Source organism: Doryrhamphus excisus, chromosome 11 (genome assembly GCF_030265055.1).
Source record: "Doryrhamphus excisus isolate RoL2022-K1 chromosome 11, RoL_Dexc_1.0, whole genome shotgun sequence".
Classification (NCBI taxonomy): domain Eukaryota; kingdom Metazoa; phylum Chordata; class Actinopteri; order Syngnathiformes; family Syngnathidae; genus Doryrhamphus; species Doryrhamphus excisus.
Window position 1 is genome coordinate 5,142,098 of NC_080476.1, and position 23,484 is coordinate 5,165,581.

Consider the following 23,484-nt stretch of genomic DNA (forward strand, 5'->3'; position numbering starts at 1 on the left):
TGTGTTTTATATATTAGCAGATTGTATGACACTTTTACAGATAAAACAAGACAAATAATTCCAGGTGGACTGTTAATAATTATAATAATTATAAGCTTAAACTAGTGTGTGGGTATCAAATATGCACTCTCATTCTTTTTTCACACCGAGAACAAAAACATGTTTTACATTTTTGTTCTTTTCTAAAATACAAGTAAATAATTACGCTACACACTACACTACATATACCTCTTACTCAAGAAACAACAATATACTATTTTTCTGTTTTTATGTAAAACAAATTAGAAAAATCATAATGATTAAGCAGTAAAATAAGTTCAAATTAAAGTGCTTCTTGAACGATGTGTTAAGCATTACAGGAACCTGTCAATGATTGGTAATATACATAAGTTCGCCACTGGGTGGTGCTGTTATACATTTGTTGGTGTTTGTAGTGTGCTAGCTACAATATGCGTACCCCTCTCGCCAAGCTAAATATCGCAAACCCAATACAGAAGTATTTTTTTAAAATATGTATATAATCAGATGATGGACGTTTAACCTTCTCAGGCACTGACACGTGTAACTGTAAGTGTAAATATGTCTGCCACTCATGTCATGTCATTGTGTGTGTTGCAGGTGTTTGACTGGTCGGGTTACAAACTGTCCATCCATGACATGTGAACATTCCCATGGATTATATGGAATTCTTGTGACAGATGGACACATGGTGCGTGTTTTATGTGCGTGTATGTATATATATATATGTATATATGTGTGTGTGTGTGTGTGTCAAAGCAGCTGGGCACTGGAGGTAAAAAAAAAAAAACCCTATCGACCAACAAGCTGCTGGAGTTGTTAGACACCTGTTTGAATGCCCCCTTCCTCCCCCCTCCACCCTAGCCCCCTTCGGACACTTGATACGAGGGGAACGAGAGGGAGAAAACAGCTGGATCAACTGAACGTTTCCTCTTTGCGTTTCCTGTCCCAGAACTCGCCACGTCCGTCCATCCATACGTCACGTTGGCTAATCGTCAGATGGCTAAACCTTATGCGTATGGCGTTGTGTTTACATGAACCCTAACCTGACAGCAGAGGGTGAGCTTGCAGGGGAAAAGTGGAGAAAAGTTGTGTGGTCCTGCTCCCGTGTGGCGTGTTTCCAACACAACTGGACCACCGTTTGGCATTGGATTTAAGTAATAACAATACAGGTGTCTCTGAATACAGAGGTTGCACTTGAAGGCGTCATAACTCCTTACCTTTAATGCCAATGAGCTGTGTTTGTCCAACCTGTTTCTTCTCCAAGAACCTTATCCACAATGTAACTGCACTTGTCCATCTTAATATTTACCATATATTGAATAAAACAACATAACATTTAGGAGTGGGATGGGACGACATGCATATTAGCAATATATGTATGTCAGTCAAAATGCTAAAGCTACTTCAGAGTCCCATTCACCTTGTCCTTTGGTGTGTTAAGTAACTTCTCTCAATTCTATTTGCTACAAAACCTAACCAAAACCTCCTATCTTTCAGGGCCACTTTTCAGTGGTTCTCCCTGCAGGACATTTTGGGGATTCTGCATACCAAACCTCCAGGTATTGAATCCAAATATGTCTTAAAAGTATCTTAAATGCAAAGCTTTTACCACAACCACTGTTTTTTAAACAGGTTGTGAGCCATCATCAGTGGCTAAGAGGCTTATTTGGCCCCCACCAAAGGGAGGGGGCATGAAGGAATCCCTGATGCTCCCCTCCTCAGGAGATCACAGCACTCTGAGCTCCTCTCCAGGAAATCAAAGGTGAGAGGAACTAAAGGCACTTTTTGTTTGGCCTCCATCGTGTTGCTAATGAGGGAGGGCACACGTTGCAGCTTGCAGGTTTCATCCATTCTTGGTGATTTGACATATATCAACATGGCTTCCTTTTTCTATTTAGGATGGGTAAGATAGTCCCAATTAAACGTGGAAATACATTCCCTAAAATACAAAATATATAACTCTCATAAGGCTTCTTAATGATTTAAAGAAATAAAAAAAACAACATATTGATGTAAAAAAAAAAAAACAGTAAAATAAAATCCCTGTGATTTATAATAGGCAAACTTTATAAAAAAGTAATCAAATTTCATCCAAATGTGAAGTTTTGTAGGCAAATTGAAATCCTGTCTGTGTATTTTTGGAGGTTTTCCAGCATGCAATTAAATGAAACGTTAAATTCAATGAAAGAAAAGTGTATTAAACTGAAAATATGTCTGTTATGTTTTAACACTGCAATTTTCCTCGGTAATGTGCGGTCTTTAGTGACTGGCAAAGGGTGGGAAAAGTTGCAAATGAGATTTCTTTATTTGTAGGGATCGCCATTAGTGACAAAAGACTTTTGTGACTTTTGTCACTGAAAATGTTCCGGTGCTAAGGGGAGCTCAGTGTGTGGCGAACAGGAAGTGATGTTGAGGGTTCCGAATTGAGATAAATGGGTGTGTTGAATCCTATCCCAGCTGTCTTCAGGCGAGAGGCGGGGTACACCCTGGACTGGTCGCCAGCCAATCACAGGGCACATATAGACAAACAACCATTCACACTCACATTCATACCTATGGACAATTTGGAATCACCAATTAACCTAGCATGTTTTTGGGAATGTTGGAGGAAACTGGAGTCCCCGGAGAAAACCCACGCATGCACGGGGAAAACATACAAACACAGAGATGGCCAAGGGTGGAATTGAACTCGGGTCTCCTAGCTGTGAGGCCTGCGCCTCGTCTGCCGTGCAGGCCCGAATTGAGATTTACCTCCATATTTAGTTACAGCCGCTTGCGAGAAAATTCAAAACTGCAATAAAAGCCTGTTGTTCTGGTATCAATTTTGTTGTTTGCGTGTCATGTTGAGGATCTTTGACTAGCTCATGAAGTTAAAGTTTGAAGGTATGACAGAAGCTTGCATTGATTAGTGAAGGAACAAATCCACCTTCAGACCACAACGGATATGAGCACTTCTGGTGTGAAGTGCCACATTACCCAACATGTTTTTTTTTTTTATTGCCGCTTAGCCGGAAAGCTTGTAACTTTCTCTTTTTATTTATTCTTTTGCTGGCCTAAGCCAGGAAATCCTGTGCTGGCGAGCGGGTCCTGGACGCTGTGTCCATTGTCTGCTTTCCATTGATGCTCTTCATCCAGCTGTAAAATCTGGTGTGCAGTGCAGTGAAGAGTGCGTTTTTTGGGGGGCGGATGCAGCGTCCGCTGTAAAAAGATGTCACCCTCCCCTCGTGGTCAGATCACAGTAGAATAGGAAAAAAAAACATAAAAACATGCCATGTTTGCTTCCTGAGTGCTTCCTCTGCACTGTTCCTCACCACCTCCTGCCCCCATGCGTCTCTTGGCCGGAGCTATATGTTTTCATGGTGCATTTCCCCTCTTCCACCGCGGACGTTCTGCAGCGTTTAGCATGAGCAGATTAGCATAACAGTCTCCACAGGAACCTTGTCAGCATTAAAACTTCACTTCCCCTGCAAGCGGTTTAACTGCATAATCTGTTCCTCCCACCAGCAGCCCCCAGCCCCAAAAGCAGCGCATTGACTCCCCCGTGACCTCCGTTTTGCGTCTGAGTGCTGACAGTATCGCTTAATGATGCAGGATTGCCAGCACACCACATACTGGATGTTGAAACTGGCCGACCTGCCTCCTGCTTCCTCCCACTGTCAAATAATTAAGCCACAAGATGTTGGCCCGCGCTACAACTAATCACACTTGAGCATGCATCAACCTAAAATAACATTCTCCTTTTAGGACAAACACGGGTCAATGCGCATTAATACTGTTTGTGTTTTCTGCTGTTAAAGCAGAACCAGGCCAGCATGTCCACCGCAGTGTTTACAGTTGTCCGACCACAAAGGAAGGACATTTTTTTTCCAATTCCCTTCCTTATAATCTTGACGTGTTAGTGGGCCCACCAAGCAGGAATTCCGAAACCGGCATTTAACAGTGAATCACTACGAGCCAACCAAAACGCAACAGACAGGAGAGCAGATCTTTTTTGTTTCCGGCAATACTGAGGTTTGCATCTCTGCCACGTTCCGCCACAGAACTCCATCCGGAGATCATTAAGACGTCGGATAATAAAAAAAAAAAAAAAGAAAGCACTCTTGTTTTCCTTGCGGAGTCATCCATATTCCCAGGTTCCCACATCCGGACAAGGAAGCGGCTCTGAGGACAGGGAACAGGTGGATCCGCAGCTCTGTCAGCTGGAGGCTTGGATTGGAACGTTCTCCTTCTCTCAGCAGTGCTCTCATTTCCTCGACTGGGTTTTTACTGCTGGTTCTGAACTTGCAAGGCGGAGCTCCAAACGATGTAACTCGGTACATTTGATGGGTCTCACAGATTTATTTCAATCATATTCTTTATTATGTTTACTTTACACAAGAGAGTGCTCCTGTCGTGCAGAAGATCTTTAAGGAGCATTTTTTATAAATAGCAGAGGGCTCCTGTGGTATACAACAATCATACAGCATTCATCATGGTTAATTGGTTCCAGAGTTCCAGACCCTGCCGTAGGATTCCTTATTTAGGAATCTCACTTCATAGTTGAAGTATAGAAAACCTGTTTATAACCTGAATACTTTTTTAAACATTATTCGAGCTATCTAGACAGGAATTAACACCCCTATAGTCACTTTGACACTCATATTACCCAATATAGTAGACATAACAAGAGCAAATAAGCCAATTAAGAGACTCATGCTCATGTGTGTTGCAATAAATGTGTTGCGGACGTGTGGAGGACAGGAAGTGTCATAATTTCATTCATTTAGTTTCGACTGCTTATCATCCCAAAGGTCGCTGGGTATGCTGGAGCCTATCCCAACTGTCTTTGGGCGAGAGGGGTAGACGCAGGACTGGTCGCCATCCAATCACAGGGCACATATAGACAAACAACCAGTCACACTCACCTAGTATGTTCTTGGAATGTGGGAAGAAACCGGAGTACCCGGAGAAAACCCAAACATGCATGGGGAGAACATGCGAACTCCACATAGAGATGGCCGAGGGTGGAATTGAACTCCGACCCTGAGGCCTGCGTGCTAAGTGCTGTGCAGCCCACGTGTCATCATTTTTATGATTATTATGTTATTGTTAGTATGTCTGTGACCATTGTCAAATACTACTTAGCATCATCACATCTTTGAATGCATCTTCTGAATGCCTTATATCTGTATTTTAGTTCATTTGTTGAAACAGCAGAGCTGTCCTGTCATATAGAGGATCTTTGACTTGTGTTTTTTCCAATAGGCCCATACAAGTAGCAGAGCGCTGCTGTCATATAGAGGATCTTTGACTAGGGCTTTTACACTGCTGAGATGCTACTGTATCTATTTATAGCTCTTTAGCAGATATTGGCAACTGTATGTTGGATGACACATTAAGTCTCCACTCGATGTCCTTCCTCTCCATGGTAGCCCAGAAACATGGCATGCACCTTGTGGCGGTGTAGCAAGCATTGATATTGATATTTTTTCAATTTGTAAATAGGCTAAAACCAGTCCAATATTCTGTAGATATGCTTGGAAGTTCTATGTACCCAAAGGTTATGTGATATTGTGTCCTATCATAATTGATTTATGTTATTAGTATCAACATTTCAACTTTTTGTTGCTCAAGATAACAAATTTGACTTTTCAAGAGCGCAAAATCATTATTGTGTAACCTTATCCTTAGCCTTGAAGCACACACACACACGCACACACACATTTGAAAAGAGGAAACGTCATGCATATTTTGCCCCACAGATCGTGTTTCGCCTTTCACCCGATCCACTCCGGATAGATTTGATTATGGCAACCACCACAGGCCAAACCTAATTAGCACGTTATTCGCGGCAGGATATCCGCATCGTGTTTCAGCGCAAGCCTGTCTCAACTGTTTCACGGCCACTGAGATCGTCCGAGTGTGTTTATGTTGCCCGAAGGAACACGGAAAATCTCAAGATAACAGGGCAGGACATCGACTCTCGTTGTAAGGCTGATGCATATAAACAGAAATATAATACACTTGCTGGTGATACAAAATCCATTCTTTAAACACTGAGAGACAGGTGCTAGAAGACAAGGGAATGCAGGGATTCGATTGGCTGAGACCAGGCTGATGAGGACTAATGGGACACAAATAGTGTATGGCTTTGACTGGATGAGACACCAAAGGAACGGGACATGACCAACGTATTGGGACACAGATGGGAGAAAGCAAGGGAATCCGATTGGTTGGAGCACTGAGAGTCCAAAAGGGATGACAAGGTCACAAGTCAATGCATGGGAGAAATGGGAAAACATTATTTGCATACCGTTCCAAATTACATAATAATCAATAGTCGGCTGGCAGTGTTACTGCAATGAGAAGATAACAAGTAGCCACATTGGGAAGGATGCTTCCAGCTGCTGCCTGCTCATGAAAGTAGACACTAGATTTGCCCTCAGAAAGTTTGAGTAACTCTGAATTGACGCAGATGCCAAAATAGTGAGGAGGAAGTTCCCTTCATCGGACTTTGGAGTGCTTAGAGCTTAGACGTAACTCAGTGGGCACCTCGCCGTGCTGACTTTCCTGCCTGACTCAGACACGTCCGGCCTCCTGTGGCCACCGAGAGAAGCAAAGTTGCGTCACACACACACACAAAAAGGAAGGCAAATTGTTGTGGTCCTGTCCAATTGTGCACTTTGAGTCCTGCCACCTCGCTTATCTGCTTGTGCTGAACTTTGTTCATTAGCGCGTTGTAGTGAGCTGCCTGGACCACCCACACATTCGATTAGTTCTGCTGAGTAATGCGTGCTATACGTCACGTCTGGTCCCAGCAGACGGCAAACAAAATGGAACTGACGACACGAGTTTGATTTAATGTGTGGCGCTTGAAGCTACTGTATTTACAGGAGACACAGCTGCTATGACATTTACACAAGTTTATTACAAGTTTATTTTTAGATATGTTCACTTAACTTAAATAACTTACATTCTCTGCAACCTTTCCGCAATACTAACCTCCAACACTAACACAGAATTTGGCTTATGAAGGCATGTGACTTGTAGTCAGTAAGTCTGAGGGTTAAAGGTTAAAATGTAGATCCCATTATCTGATCTCCAGACTTTTAATCTACCCTCTTGCAAAACTAAAGTCACATTGGGATTGACATAGTTCAACAAGGCAGACTTAATAGTTCAATAGTTTGGAACACGCTCTTGGTCAGTTTCCATAAGGCAATTATGTACGGTATATAAAGCATACGCAATAATGGAAGGAAACTTTTGTCTTACTTCAAAATAAAAGATCATCTGTCTGCTGAACGCAATCTTCATATGAGCAAAGTAAATGATAAGAGGATCTAAGGTTGAACCCTGCAGAGTACCATCTTCATAATCGCAAACAAAAAAACCTTATGATAAGAGGATCTAAGTTTGAACTTTGCAGAAAACCAGCTTCATATGAGTAAACCACAAACCAAATGACCAGAGAATTTAAGTCTGAACCTTTCAGAACCCCGTCTTCAAACAACAAACACACTGTATTTTCCGGTATCAGCTACTACATCTTATACAGAGGTGCGGATAATTTACTGCCATGCTTGTGACACCTCCTTTACTACTATTAATTGTTTAAATACTCATTCAACTCTTTCTTTAGCAGGAGCCAATCACAAGCTATAAGTGATCTCCTGAAGAGCTTGCCCACCCATTGGAAGTTACAGGAAGAACGCTTACAAAGAACCCTAAACTAATCACAGAGCAACTGAACACTGAAAACTTACCTAGGAATTATATAGTACAAATACGGTTTAAAAAAACCCCAACAACTATTTTAACTTTTTCCCATATTCATTTAGTCCCAGATAAGCATTTATTCATTCATTCATTCATTTTCTACCGCTTATCCTCACAAGGGTCACGGGGGGTGCTGAGCCTATCCCAGCTGTCTTCGGGCGAGAGGCGGGGTACACCCTGGACTGGACGCCAGCCAATCACAGGGCACATATAGACAAACAACCATTCACACTCACATTCATACCTATGGAGAATTTGGAGTCACCAATTAACCTAGCATGTTTTTGGAATGTGGGAGGAAACCGGAGTACCCGGAGAAAACGCACGCATGCACGGGGAGAACATGCAAACTCCACACAGAAATGACCGAGGGTGGAATTGAACCACTCGCTAACCACTCGACCGCGGTGCAGCCCCCAGATAAGCATGTAATTGGTATTCCTGCCTTGGCGCTGCAATGATGTCAGCCTCCCACTGGGCTCTGGGCTCCTCTGGCTCCCTCTGGTGGGCAGAGTCAGCAATGAGATGCTTTGCTGTGACTAAATGCATTATGGGAAAGAGTTAAAATGTATATATCATATTGGTACTTATATTGTATATTTCTTTGCTACCTTTTGAGTGTTGTTGTCTGATGATTTAATCTTTCTGTGTAAGATGATACAGTGAGTCAGACTCTTATATTGAGTATTGACCTCCTGCCATTTCATAGCTCACGATTGGCCCCTGTCTAATACATGATTTTGAGCGTGCCACGATATACCATTTTATGATGTGTACATGTGCAGTTTATTGTCCGGTGAGGCTTACTGTATATAAGAAGAAATCTGTTTTTGTCTGCAAATTTAGTGGGATGCGACTTAAACACCGGTGACTTATACAAACCTTGTATAATGTTGCAGACCCCAACCTCATCCAAGCAAACAACAAAGCAAGTGATCTCAGTTGTGCCTCCCGGAACACAACATTGACGCTAACAGTCTTCCGTCATTCCTGCAGTTCAGGAGAAGAATCCATATATTCGATCTAGCGTGTCCAAACTGTTGCAGGTACTATGAGTCCAGAATGTTCACTTGCCTTCCAGAGCCTCTGGGGGACACATGACCCTGCTGCGTGTCAAAGGTTAAACTCACCCAACTCACCTCTCCCACCGAATGCTGGCATGACGACATCTGATGCTTTTACAACATTTTTGGTTTGGTTCTGCAGGGAACAGATAAACGTCAGATGGTACATGTTAGCCGGGTTGCTTGACAGCATCAGTTCCTACTGATTAAGTGTTTATAATTGGAGCGGTTGCTTGAGAAATGTAACCTCAGATTGTAAGAGAACAGGATGGCCGGGAATGGAAGGGGCAACAAAAAGCCTACCCTTTCAAGGCTGCGCATTTTTGTGCCGTGGAGTCTCCGCCAAGGAGCGTTTCTGCAACCATTCTGTACTGTTTGAAATTGAGATCTTCCAGCTGCCCCTACGTAGGTCTGCAGGCCTCTGAAATGGCTTCCAGGGACATGTGACCTCCAGGTTCATAGGCCAGAGTTCAGAGGACCGGGCTCTTTCCTCTTGACTCTCACTTACAGGACAAAGCTCACATTGAGTCCAGACCTGGGATGGTGGAGGATTCTTCCCAGGAATCACTGAAACTGTGTTGTCTGCCTGGATACATAATTCACCTCAGATTTAGCAACTAATCACCCCAGTCCTCCACAAATCATAATTAGACATCCATTTTCCCACCCGTCCATTCTCCAGCGCATCACAAAGTACCCTACAGCAGGATTACCCACAATAATACACACATAATAAACACCTAATGGCCCGTGCACTTCAACTACAATGGCCGCATTTGTCCAGACTCGGAGCACCGCGGAGGTCCTGACCCGTGGACCCTTTCGCTTACAGCCTTCAAAACAACAGCTGGCACAGGAGGAAGGGTGGAAGATAAGGGAGGCGGGGGAGAAAGCGGAAGAGAGGGAAGGCGACAGGGGAACGTCAGGGATGGAGACGCCGGGCCACGGAGGCACACTTGGTCTTGTGACTTTGTTTGAGTTGATTTTTTTTTTGTTGACGCTTCACATTTTGACCAATTATTAGTGCAGCAAACTGAGATGTGCCTCGAACTGAAGTTGTCTCATAGCTGTGGTGGACATAACTGCAAGCATGTGTGCACTCACAGGACGCTACATTTAATACAATATATAAATATATTTACAAATACTACTTTTTATTGTCTGAGATCCATCTATTGAATGACGTATTTATTAATATATTATTGTGCACTGCATTATACTGAAAATACTTTTGATTCTAAAAAGGATTTTAGATCAGGATTTCGAACAAATTCAATTATTTAAATAGTGGACATAGTGACTTGTCTTGTTTTTTTAAATGTATATATAGTTGTAAATGTTGTGCTGAAAACCTGAATACGTTTCATATTTTTGTAATAATAATATACCAATAAGCTGTAGGAATTCGAATAGGAGTTCGATTCCATCCTCGGCCATCTCTGTGTGGAGTTTGCATGTTCTCCCCGTCCATGCGTGGGTTTTCTCCGGGTACTCCGGTTTCCTCCCACATTCCAAAAACATGCTAGGTTAATTGGTGACTCCAAATTGTCCACAGGTATGAATGTGAGTGTGAATGGTTGTTTGTCTATATGTGCCCTGTGATTGGCTGGTCACCAGTCCAGGGTGTACCCCGCCTCTCGCTCTAAGACAGCTGGGATAGGCTCCAGCACCCCTGCGACCCTTGTGAAGATAAGCAGTAGAAAATGAATGAATGAATGTTATGAAATAATACAATACAAAATACAATGATTTCACAAAATCAAAGCAATGTGTTGAATGGGAATTCCTGTGCTATTTTGTAAATACTGGTCAAATGCAATTCTTTTTTTTTTTTTGTAAATTGAGTATGAATCCAGTGGATTTTTTTTTACATCACTAAATTTGACCTTTAGATGAAGCAAAAACATGTAGTGTTTATTATTACAGGTGTAAAGGTGCATGGTGCAGGTGAACTTAATTACGTGGATAGTCAAAGTGTAAGCAGACGCGTTGCTAAATATGTGAAACATGAATTAGTACACACACACACACACACACACACACACACACACACACACACACACACACACACACTGGACCTAAAGATGTTTTCAGCTGTTGCTGCTGCTGCTTATATAAGTGCCTCTTTGTTCCCTTGGAAATTTGGGCTTCACCCCTCCTCTGTTACCTCCCCCCCTCTATCTCACTTCTTATCCTTCCTCTACATCCTGGACCTTAACGTCTTCTCCTCTCATTCTCTTTCTTCCGCTCCTCCTCCTAAACTAAGTCTTAAAATACTTTCACCTCACATTAGGACTTTACCATCTGGCTTGTATTTTGTATAATGTGTGTGTGGTATATATCAAGGTAATAGTAATGGTTTAGTTTATTTAAAAAATGCTTAACAAAGTCAAGGTCTTAGTCTGTATGGTGTATCACTCTGAGATGAATTGATAAAAATATGATAGATAAGACAGAAATTGAAAGTGTGATAACAACTTTGTCTTTTAATGACCTCTACAACTGGCCAAAAATGAACAATTCAAACCAACATCGCCGACCGTGTGTCCATTTTACAGACTTTTGTTTTACACATCCTGTCATGGTGAACATGAGTACTAAATTTTGCGTTGATTGGACTCACAGGAAGCCATAGCAAAGTTTTAAGGTTTTTTCTGATGCTCCAGTGTGGGCGTTTTTGTGAGTGAGTTTTTGTTGGGGGGGGGGGGGGTCGCAAAAATATGTAGAATAAATCCAAAATTTGGTGAGAAAAGTGAGAGGAGCCCCCCGGTGCAACAGCTTGAGAAAAATAAAAGATGACAGTGAGGGAACAGAGTGGGTGAGTACCGCATGTTTTCAGGAAGTACATTATAAAGACACCTAAAAAACATTCATGTGTGCGGTATGCTAGACAAAAATATATTAAAGCAATCTGCAGTTGAAGATGTTTGCGGTCTTTTGATAAAGCACCAACAGAGCATGTTTGTTGTGCAATAAGACACAGTGTCATCATAAAAGCAGCGTATAAATAGAGGAAGAGTGCAGTAGTAATAAACAGACCCGCTTTTGACTTGACTCGTCAAAATGTTTCCTTCTAGTCACATGAATCAGTAGTTTTATTGTGCTGTCTTTTTGCATCCATCATTGTGTGTCCAAACCTCTACAGTCGTAACATTTATTCATGGAGGAAAGAAAAATGCAGTAAAAACAAAAGTCTTGAATGAGTTCCTCATGGTTGGCACATAAGAAATGAATGCAGATGAGCGATCAAAGGCGCATGAATGCGTATAAATGCTTTATGGTTTTCTGTGCCTCGCCGGTGGCCTCCATCCCGATCGTTCCTCCTGACGGCAAACACAAATATTTTGCGATAGAACACAAAGCCTCCTTTTGAATGTTGCACATAAAAACAGACTACTAGACGTGATCCCAAATCAATGCTCTTGTTTTCAATGGAATGAATTTCAAGGTCTCTGTATAGGCGTCCGTCCACACCTCCTGCCAGGAATCCAACCACACTTCCTCCTGAACACTCTCAGGTGACATTCCAGCAGGAATATCTTAAGCTTGCATTTTGGACAAGCCCAAAGCCTTTATGCCACCATCGATGCTGAGCAGGGCGGTGGTGCCGACACCGGTGCAATCAGATCCTCTTTGGATCCCTCCCGGCGTTTGTTCCCCTGCACTTGTTTTCACTGTCAACACAGCACTTGAGAGAATGAAGGGGAGGCCAAGTACCTGCAGCTCAGGAGGTAATAAAGCAGCCACAGCACAATTTAAGTCCAGTCGAGCTTTACTGTATTATCTTATCTCACATTCCATCAAGCATTTGATTATATCTTCATTGTTAGGGGGCGATACTATAGAAATGAATGAACCTTAGGGTAGTCAATGTAAAGATTTACTATCCTCTGAAAATGAGTCGACCCAAGTGGTTGGCAACACCAGTGAGTACATTTCCTTGGTGTGGGTATTGAGTGTATTGTTATCTAGCTCTGCCTCAAATATCTTGAGCATGGAATTGAGCAAAGCTCCACAGATTTGTTACTGGAGTCCTCTTCCGCTCCTCCATGACGCCAGAGATGGTGGATGTTGGTCAACTTGCAGTCCTCCACCGTTTTTCATCCTTTTTCACCTTTGAGGCTCTTTTGTGATTATTCATTCATTTTATTATTGATTTTCGCTTTTTCCTCACGAGGGTGTCCTGGGTGCTGGAGCCTATCCCAGCTGTCTTGGGGCGAGAGGCGGGGTACACCCTGGATTGGTCGCCAGCTAATCACAGGGCACATATAGACAAACAACCATTCACACTCACATTCATACTTATGGACAATTTGGAGTCGCCAATTAACCTAGCATGTTTTTGGAATATGGGAGTACCCGGAGAAAACCCACACATGCACGAGGAGAACATGCAAACTCCACACAGAGATGGCCGAGGGTGGAATTGAACCCTGGTCTCCTAGCTGTGAGGTCTGCGTGCTAACCACTCGACCTCTGTGCCGCCCCTCTTTTGTGATTAAGGGCTATATAAATAAACTTGACTTGAGGATGCCCCAAAGGTGCTCAGTTGGGTTCAGGTATGGAGGAGACATAATTGGCTACTACATCACCTTCAGCATCTTGGAGATGCTCCTTATCATGCTGTGGAATTCACGTTTTCCCTCAGTGAACCACAGCTCTCCCACCCCCTCACTGCTGGCAGCACTCGTGCAGTCAATCGTGCTCTGCTTCACAGTACATGTTGGAATTAATCTTTCCTGCAGGTCCCCCAGTGCCTGCAACACTTGTACAACGCTACAACCACCATGCTTGACAGGACTCATTTTCAGAGCACTATAAATCTGTATAATTGTCCCTCGCCACTCTATCACAGTTTGTTCACAAATATATATTAATAAATCATACCAATTATGGTTGGATACAGCCTATTTCTAAAAAAAAAACATACAAATATAAGGCATTAAGATGACATATTTATATTGTGATATGCACTATTCTACACTGGTCACTAGGTGTCAGAATGATCTCACAACAGGCACAATATTAATAACATAAAGATAAGATAACTCAGCAACGTCACTTCCTGTCCGTCCGCCACTCAGCTCCCCAAGGGAACACATTTATTGTGACACACGAGTACAGTTTTTTATTTAGTATGTCTTAAGCAGCTCTCTGATTATATTAACTAAATAGGATAATATGAGTGTCAAGGTGACTATATGGGTGGTACCTCATACCCAGAGGGCTATAATAATGCTAAAAATCATATTTTGAATATTGTACTATAACTATGAAAATATAAAATTTCTACATAAGGAATCCTATTTAACATACATTCACTTATCACGGTTGGGTCTGGAGCCAATTAACAGTGATAAACAAGGAATTACTGTAACGCTAAACAAGGTTATTTATGTCTCTGGATTTTTAAGTGCCATCTGTATTGCATTGTCCCTTGAGAAGATGGACTGTTATGAAATGTGAGTTTGAGTAAAGCAACAGTGAGTGACTTCTCTCATTGAACAGAGTCTCTCCAGTCTCCCAACTGGCGCCCAATGTCGTCTCTTAAAGTGTCTTATTTAGTCGGAAACCCGCCACTTCTCACATCTCGAGACCCCAGCGCTCGCCGGTCCTCCTCCCCAAAACACACACTCAACACTTATTCCATTTTTTTCCCCCACCTTGAATAATCTCGTTCATCACATGTTAAAAAACCTCAGCCCTGGACGTGAATGAAAGGTGGACTGTGTCCGGGTGGGAATGGGCCCCCCGTGAAAGATGGGTTTGTGTGCGCCAGTGACTGTGTGTGTTCATCTGGCTGATATGTTTGTGTACTTGTCAAAGATAGAGTTAAACATCCTAGAGGCACATTCTGTTTTACTGTTACAGGGCCTCAATACCCCAAATAGTCGTAACAACATTTAATGCAATGCTAGTTAGTATATGTGCATTCGATATGCTTTGTTTTTTGCTACAAACAAAGCTAGTTGTCCATTTGTTTTCAGAAAAGCAACCTTCTTTAGTGAAAGAGGCCCATTGTCGTATCCAATTGTGGTGTCATTAAGGAACCCAAACATACACTTCCCCTACCGTCCACTTTTGGCCCTTAACGAGGCGCATTAAAATTGTGTTTTTTAACGTCGCAGGAAATGACTTTTGTGTGGTTTGCGTGATAAAATGAGATGCCAGGAAGTTCTACATTTAGAACTCGTCACGGGGGGAAACAAGGATCCGGACCTGGCAAGGCAAGAATGGGACAAAATGACTTAGAAAAGGTAGCGGTACGTTCCACTTTGTTCCTCAAGAGGCACTAGTGAGTCGTAGTATTTGATGACTGATCTGCATTCCAACCTCATTACAGTCGAGGGAATCTGGGAATGAGTTTACTCATAACAGAAATATCCAAGTAATGGTAGGGGAGTTGACCACAGAGAACATTCTGAGGTTGGCTGGAGACGAAGGCGGATGCGACATGTTTTACGCTACAGTGGATTATGTGTTCATTATGAGCCGATTCTTGCAAGGATTTAGTCGGCTTTGTACAAATCGCTACATACTATAATGTAGTAGTAAAGTCATGTATTATGCAGTGTTTCTTTTATTGATGTCACCAATGAAAATGCCCAAATTGGATTTACCAGAACACAATTTGTTCCGTGTAACCATGGTAACAGGCATCAAGTATCACAGTAGTATTTGATTGGTTTGATGATTCTCTGTACATTTGTTGAAAAGCGTTTATGAGGCTGACCGGTTTGGAACGGATTGGAAATGAAATCAGTGGTATCACACATCAAACAGTGTAACTTCATGTTGTGTGCAAACAGCACAGCATAAAATAGCAAGTGAGCCCTCGCTAATGTCTTCTGACGCACACAATTTTTTGCGGAATAATGCGAGGCAGATGCACGTCATGCTCCTGTGTGGAGCGGGACTGCTCAGGCCATGAGATAATGGCAGAGGAGAGGCCAGCTTAGGAGTAACTCCACTACCACTGTGTGCACTGTGTGTGTGTGCACTGTGTGCGTGTGTGTGTGTGAGGGCCAGCGGATGTTTTTCATCCCCTTTCCGCTCAATTACCGCCTCTCAAGGTCACACATATCTTGTCCTAGGCAACGTTGTGGCTTTACTGGGCCTGACTACTGCTGTGTGTGGTTCGTTTTTTTTGTCTTTTAAATTCTTTTTAGCACTTTTGGACTCCCCACCCGTGATCCCCTCTACCCATAAAAAAGGCAGTAATGAGCACCTCTGGCTCCGCAGCATAATGCAGCTTGTAAACGTTTTGGCGTGCGTTATTGACAAGTTCTCCTCCAGCTATTTCGGTTCTCTTAATGGATTTAATTAAATGTAGAGTGTAGTAGGAGAGAGGACCAGAAAAAGTCTGTGTATACCCCCGCAAGTGTGTGTGCGTGTGTATGTACATTCCGCCCAGTGACTCCGGATCTAAGCGCAGCGCGTCGCTCTCTAATCCCGGCTTCCTGTTTTCCTGCAGGAGAAGTGAGGCGGAGAGGAAGAGCAGATCCGACGATTAGCCTGATAAAAGTCACAGTCAGTTTACCTGAAAGCCACAGAGCCATGCTGTATTGGTGCTGTTTTGGTTTTTTGTGAGCATGATTACACAAAAACGACAAATAATGATTCCCGTGAAACTTTGTGGAGGGGTCTAACAGGTCACACATCCAATTTGGTTGAATAAAAGATATATAAAAAGACATTTTTCCCTCCAAGCAAACATAACCAATCCACTTCCCCAGAATGCTGCTCATAGCGTCATTACGGTAATTAGTCCAGAAGGTCCAACTCTAACCGCAAAGGAATCCGTTCCATGTTACATGTTAGCACAAATTTGCCATTTTACATCGGACAGTTTTGTGAACATTGGCCAATATGGAGCTGGGCTAGCCGGCAAACGCCTTTCCAACATTACTTGGTTGTGTCAAAAAGTCAAAAGAGCAATCAGTAAGTACCAGTTTATCAATGTCCTAACTTTTTATTTTCTGTATGTCATGGAACTAAACCGACTGTCTGTGTAGCATTATAGCGTGTGCACACAAGGAGCGAGGTTGTTAATAGCCATTTCCCACAACAATCAGTGGGTCTACCCGAGTCTTTAAACACTGGTAGAAAACGCTAAAATGCTAAAGCTACTTACCATTGACAGACGTCTTAAAGTAACTTCTTTTCTGAAACTTTGGACTATCCAGTCTCTACTTCCGGATCGGATTTGGGATCCAACACATATGGCTGTAATGTTAAAAGCAGACATTTTGAAAAGATAAATCGCAGTTTATTATAAATTTCTATAAAGTTGGATTCACAGCAGGAGTGGCGGGCCGCGGGTGGAATGGAAACAAACCGTTTTTACAGGAAGCACGAAATCCAAAGAAATACAGCTGGAATAGGTGCAAATTCTGGAAGATCTAGGAAGCTTTCTGTACTGGTTATTGTGTGTAGCTCTACAGGAGTCCACAACTCATTACAAAGTGTCAAAAAATTGAGGACCGGTGCACAGCGAGAGGTATTGGTTTCTGTGTATAGTTTTGTTTGTTCTGACATTGGACATTTGGGGTCTAAGTGGGGCAGTGACACACCCCTTTTTGGGTGTATCACTTTCACATTTCACATTATTGCCACCTACAGGACAGGGGGCAAGCCATATTTTAGAGTTGTTGAGCCTTGGCTGATGTCTTGCTGTCAATTGAATGGTCTAGTAGTTTAAAAGACATGTTGTCTTTGTAGCCACAAGACTGTCGAGCCTAAAAGAAGCCTGAGGGCGATGTTTGTTTAGTCCCCTAAAAGCTTCTTCTGTTGCCTTCATGTCCCAGACTGAGTCACCGTGTCTGGCCTGAACAGCAGATCATGGTCACCCAAATGCATCACGACACTGTTTGTTAGTTAACACTAATTGTACGTCTCATATTGACAATTATGCTCCTTGCATTTTTTTCCCCTCTTACCGCCCTCCAACACACAAACGCTGCCACTCTTCTCCGACCCCCTTTAACTCCTTGTTGCCCGACTTCCTGTCTCCACGCAGCAGCCTGAAAGCCGAGCCAAATCAATTAGTCTGCAGAAATTACAGCGCAATAAATAACCAGTCGGCTGGTGCGGCGGAGACGGGCGGAGGGGGAAGCGAGGCAGTCATTGGGGGATGCGGGCGGGGTTGGGCCTCTCTGTGGGCCCGTCCTGTCTACATGGCAATAGGGTGGGCCTCCAACTGACATAAACATGACTGACTTTTACTGTATAGCATTGAGTGACATACATTGCACTGAGTAACTTACTGGAATAAATTACATATGTCTAATAATGCTTAGACCAGGGACGTCCAAACTAAGGCCCCGGGCCATTTGCAGCCCATGGCTGTTTTTTTATTGGCCTAACAAAATAAGTTATAATTGTCAGAGAATAAAGTTATATTATGAGGGAAAATAACATCATTTTAGTAGAATAAAGTTGAAAGGAAAAATTAACTAAAAAATTCATTCAATCATTCACGAGGATCGTGGGGGGTGCTGGAGCCTATCCCACCTGTCTTGGGGCGAGAGGTGGGGTACACCCTGGACTGGTCGTCAGCCAATCACAGGCCACATATAGACAAACAACCATTCACACTCACATTCATACCTATGGACAATTTGGAGTCACCAATTAACCTAGCATGTTTTTGGAATGTTGGAGGAAACCGGAGTACCCGGAGAAAACCCACGCATGCACGGGGAGAACATGCAAACTCCACACAGAGATGGCCAAGGGTGGAATTGAACCCGGTTGTCCTAGCTGTGAGGTCTGCGTACTAACCACACGACCACCATGTAGCCCGAACTAAAAAAATTAAGTTGCACAAAAGGTTATACTAAAAATAAAGTCTAAATATTATGGGAATAAAATCATAATTACAACAATGTTAAGTGAAAAAGAAAAAAATGAAAAAAATTGCAACTTAGGAAAAAATATTATCTTAAAAATTTCATAATAATAAAAGAAACACAAAAAAATAAAGCAGAAATTTTTTTTTTGGGGGGGGAACTTATATTACGGGCATAAAGTCAAAATATTAGGGAAATACTGTCGTAATATAACAAAACAATCGCAAAGGTTATTAAAGAGAAAGTGTAAATATTATATATATATATATATTTTTTTATAAAATGTATAAATGGGGGTGTGTGCAAAAAACAAAGTTTGTAGTAATGATGCACTTTTTCACCGATAACACAAAGCTGAGATGCTGTTTTTTTTCCTCAAAATACTATATATAATTTCTTCGCTACTGTACAAGTGTTGGTTTTAAAATGTAGTGGCCCTAGCTGCATCCTTTCATTCTTAACAAGGTGGCCGTCGGTGGAAAATGTTTGGGCACCCCGACCTTAACATATCATGGCCATGTTCATGACAATGATATTGTCACGGTCTGGCCAATGAAGGAACACATTTGTGGGTTTTTTCATTGGAAGGCAGTGCTGGAACTGGGTCATTATGAGGGTTGTAGATGCAGTATGAAATGTAAGTCACGGCGTATTTTCATTGGCCCAGAACATACGCAGAACCATAATGACAGGCTTGTAAAATAACTGGCTTCATCAGCTTCACCACACATACACACACACACACACACACACACAAATGAAAAATGTTTTTTCTAACCTTTTAGCCAAACATTGAGAGTAATTGTATGGAGCTTTGCAAGGAATATGTAAATTTTGGTGGGGACCTATGATGCTTTTTCCACTTTTCTGACCTATAAATGTAGTTAGAATGTTGTATTCTCGTGATAAACCATGCCAAAGATTCAGATAATGAGGTTTGCCCATTTGGAAGTGAGCCCTGAAAGAAGTTTGGGATGGCTCTGAAGGCACGGTTTCAAAAGGCGTGGTAAAACTGACCCTTTGTGATGTCACAGAGGGACGGGCATCCTTACGTATATGGGTGTGGGTGTAAGCCAGCTAAGCTCTCTGCCCTCCCCTAAGCTCTGCTTCCCTCACCCTTCCCCAAGCGCTGCTCTTCTATTTACTTGCTAGCAATGACTCGTACAGGAGTTCCTGATTCCCTACCAGCAAAATAAATGTATGTTAATCTGTCAACGGCATTTCACACTGGACTATTTTGTGAACATGGGCCAGTATGCAGATGCCAACAAACTTTTCCAAAGTTACTTGGTCATGTGGAAGAGTCAGAAGAACAAAGCATTAAGTAACAATTTGTAAAATGTTCTAACTGTTTATTTTGTGTAAGTCATGGAGCAAAAGCGCTTGTATACACGGAGCGGGGTTGCTAATAGCCGTTTGCCACCACAATTAGTGGCCACATTAGATGTTACTGATGCTGTAGAAAACCAAATGCTAAAATACTAAAGCTACTTACCATTGAGAGACGTCTTAATGTAACCTCTTTTCTTGAGAAACGTGTCTGTCCAGTCTGTACTTCCGGATCGGATTCGGAATCCAACATGTTAAAATTGTAAAAAGACACATCAGCGTTTATTATCAAGTCCTATACCGTTCACAGCTAGGGCTAGTGTGACCCACCACAGCAGGGCCGTGGGTGGAATACATTAAAACAGACCATTTTTGTCGGAACCATGGAATCCAAAGAAATACAGCTGAATAGGTGCAGATTCTGGAAGACCCACGTATAAAGCTGTGTGTGCTGGTTATGGTGTGTAGCTGCTGTATAGCAGTCCACAAGTCAATCATCCCCTTTAAGTGTTTGCTGCACATTTAACCTGCTTTGCCACACTATTTTTTTTAATCGAAAATATAAATACTAGCAATATCAGCATAAAAATGCAATACTTCACACAAGTATTACTCACTTTTTGGAGGTATTGTAGTTGCTCCTGTTGAAATCGAGCACTATCTCACTCATCCTCCTTCTTGGCTTTATCACGCTGTGTGTGTGTGTGTGTTTGTGAAGTACTTCCGAAGGTCACCAGATAAAGTAGGCTAGCAAACATTACGCTGCACACACACACACACACACACACACACACACAGCTGCTGCTCCAGTTGTAACCTTGCTTATCTGTGTTTGGCCCTTGCTTAAATGACACACTTTTAGTGTAGCAATAGCAAGCAAAGGTGAGACAGAAAGCTATTCTGTGTTGGTTTGTGTATGCACAGTTGCTTGTATATGTGTGTGGTCTAGGGGTCAGTGTTATGCCGGAAAACGGTTCATTTAAAAATGGTTAATCTTTAAACGCTGCAATTGCAGCGTTGACATGCTATTATAACAAAGAATATAATAAAAGAAGAGGATATACTTCTTTCCCCAAAGGCTGGAAAGTATCCATTTTAATCTTTGCACGTTTGAATCCCGCTTTGGATCAGTCGCCTGTGCGGCTGGAGTTGACAGAACATTCCCTGGAGCGTTCCAGAGGGGAAGTGGGAACATGTTTGTAAAAGATTATCACCTCTGCTGTGTGATCAAAAAGAAAAATACTTACTATTTGGCTGCAAAATCATTTACAGTGGCATGTTTCACATGATTTGACTTGTAAATCTTTCATTTCTTAGAAATGACTCAAATGTTACAAAACCTTGAGCGCTGTACATTCATATGACTTCCAATCACTATATTTTATCTTAAAGGTATCATATTTATCCATAATGTTGCAGATGTATGCCTTTAGAACATATGTGGAAGCTTTTGGATTCGGATTACTACACAAAATAAAGCAAGAAATCAACAGAAATCCTGGGCCGAGGATGTGGTTTTAGTTGTAGGCACTAGGCAAAAACCCGTCCAACACAGTCTGCTCTTTGTTAAAATTCTTGGATGCATTCCCGCCTGGAAGCGCCAAGCAACAGCGCAGAGATGCTGGATGTGAATGATCGCGTCCTTCCAACGAGACTGCGGTCGAGATGGGCCGTGATGATGATCTTGACCTTTTCCGAATGTGCATCGTGTTCAGCATGTACAAGTCATGGTTCACTGGATTATTGATATAGCTTAATTACACTTGAATATGAATAGGAAGTGTCCCTTTTCACTAGCCTCACTATTCTGGCATATTGATGTGTCATTTTCTATTTTTGTCAGTAGAGTTGGTAAAATTGGTATAGTTAGTAAAAAAAAATTAGCATTACCGAGTTCAGCCATCTCCGAGGAGCTGTTTATGAAAGTGTGGCGCCCAAAATCCCCACATAGTCGCTACTTCAAGGCAAAACATAAACATAAAAAAGATGGACAAACTCTACCGGAAAGGCGAACAAGTTCTTGTTGGAGTTGTTTGTAACATTGAGAGACACAAGGACAATGGACAAACCGCTCTCCATCATGGACAACCCCACCCACACACTCCATGGGATGATAGAGGGGCAACAGAGCTCATTCTCCAACAGACTCCTCCAGTTCTTGTCCCACAGTAAACGCTACATGACTTCACTCATTCAATCTTCTTTATCTTCTATTGTTTTTTTTTATCTTATATTATTTATTGTATTATATTTTATTCAGATGGCATTGCATTTTATTTTATTTTTTTGCCTGCAGTTGAGCTACTGTAACCAAGCAATCTCTTTTGGATCAAGAAAGTCTGTTTTAGTCTAACATGGCTCCTGGTTCATTTTGCGTTCTTGAGACTTTTTTTGTGTGTCTTTTCAAGGTAGACACACAAGCCAAATTAATGTCAGTGTATAAAATTGGTTGGTGGCAGGGCAGAATTTGATACCTAGGTAATACAAACTACAAACAGTTACAAAATTATGTCTGCACAACCAAAACTAAAGAAAATAAGTTGCACTTTGTGTATATTTATTAAAATATGTCTAGAACCCCCCCAAAAAGCAAACGATTTGTAACTCAGTGTCAGTCATCTTTCTTCTTCTTGTCACGATATACATACCTACCAAGGACTCATTGACAAGCAACCGTAAAAGGTAGATTACATTTACATGATGTCAACTCAAATATGTTACACATTGATTATTGTTGCTGTTTTGGGCTGCATAGTATGTTCTTGCAATACTGCACCATCATTATTTATTTGTTTTGTGTACTGGCTCTTGGAAATAAACCAGATCTTGATTCCTCATTGAGATGCAGATCCCAGACGGAGCCCGGAGTCCTTTATCATCTCCAGCCTGAAGACCCTTGGGGAGCTTCCAACCCCCTGACTGACCAAGATTTATTACGCGTGAGTGATAACACACACACACACACACATATATATACAAACATACACCCATGTGCATGTACAGACCACACAGTGTGCACACGTGTTCTGGAACATACAACACACAGAGAGATAACACATAAACATGTACACTTCAAAAGCAGCGTCTGAGTGGGATCTCCGCTGCCCTCTCCTCCCTTCCTCTTGACCCTTGATCCCAGTCTCGTCACGGCTCTGTCTCGCCGCGTCTTGCTTTCAGCGCCCGTCTGGCTCTCGTCGTCCTCACATCGCACGGAGACTGCGTTGTCCTACTTTATTGGGGTGCACTACAAGGCAACTTTGGGTCTCAAGTGAATTGCTTTCAGAAAAAGTGCTATGTCCTTGTAGCAAAAAAAAGCAAATACAGAAATATGTTTTTAAAATAGAAATTAACATTAAAAACATATTTTTAAGAAAATAATTTAATGATAAAAGTTAAAAAAGTGAAATAATACAATAAAAGAAAGAATGAAAACACTAAAAAAGATAAAAAAAATACAGAAA

General features: G+C 42.0%; 1 long non-coding RNA gene across 1 annotated transcript; it reads left to right on the forward strand.

The window, feature by feature from the left end:
- The first annotated feature begins 536 nt into the window (after nucleotides 1–536).
- On the forward strand, nucleotides 537–23,340 carry LOC131138185 (uncharacterized). The gene is made up of 4 exons (XR_009132067.1): nucleotides 537–709; nucleotides 1,519–1,580; nucleotides 1,654–1,783; nucleotides 22,872–23,340. It is a non-coding gene; the product is annotated as an uncharacterized LOC131138185 (long non-coding RNA).
- Nucleotides 23,341–23,484: the final 144 nt, after the last annotated feature.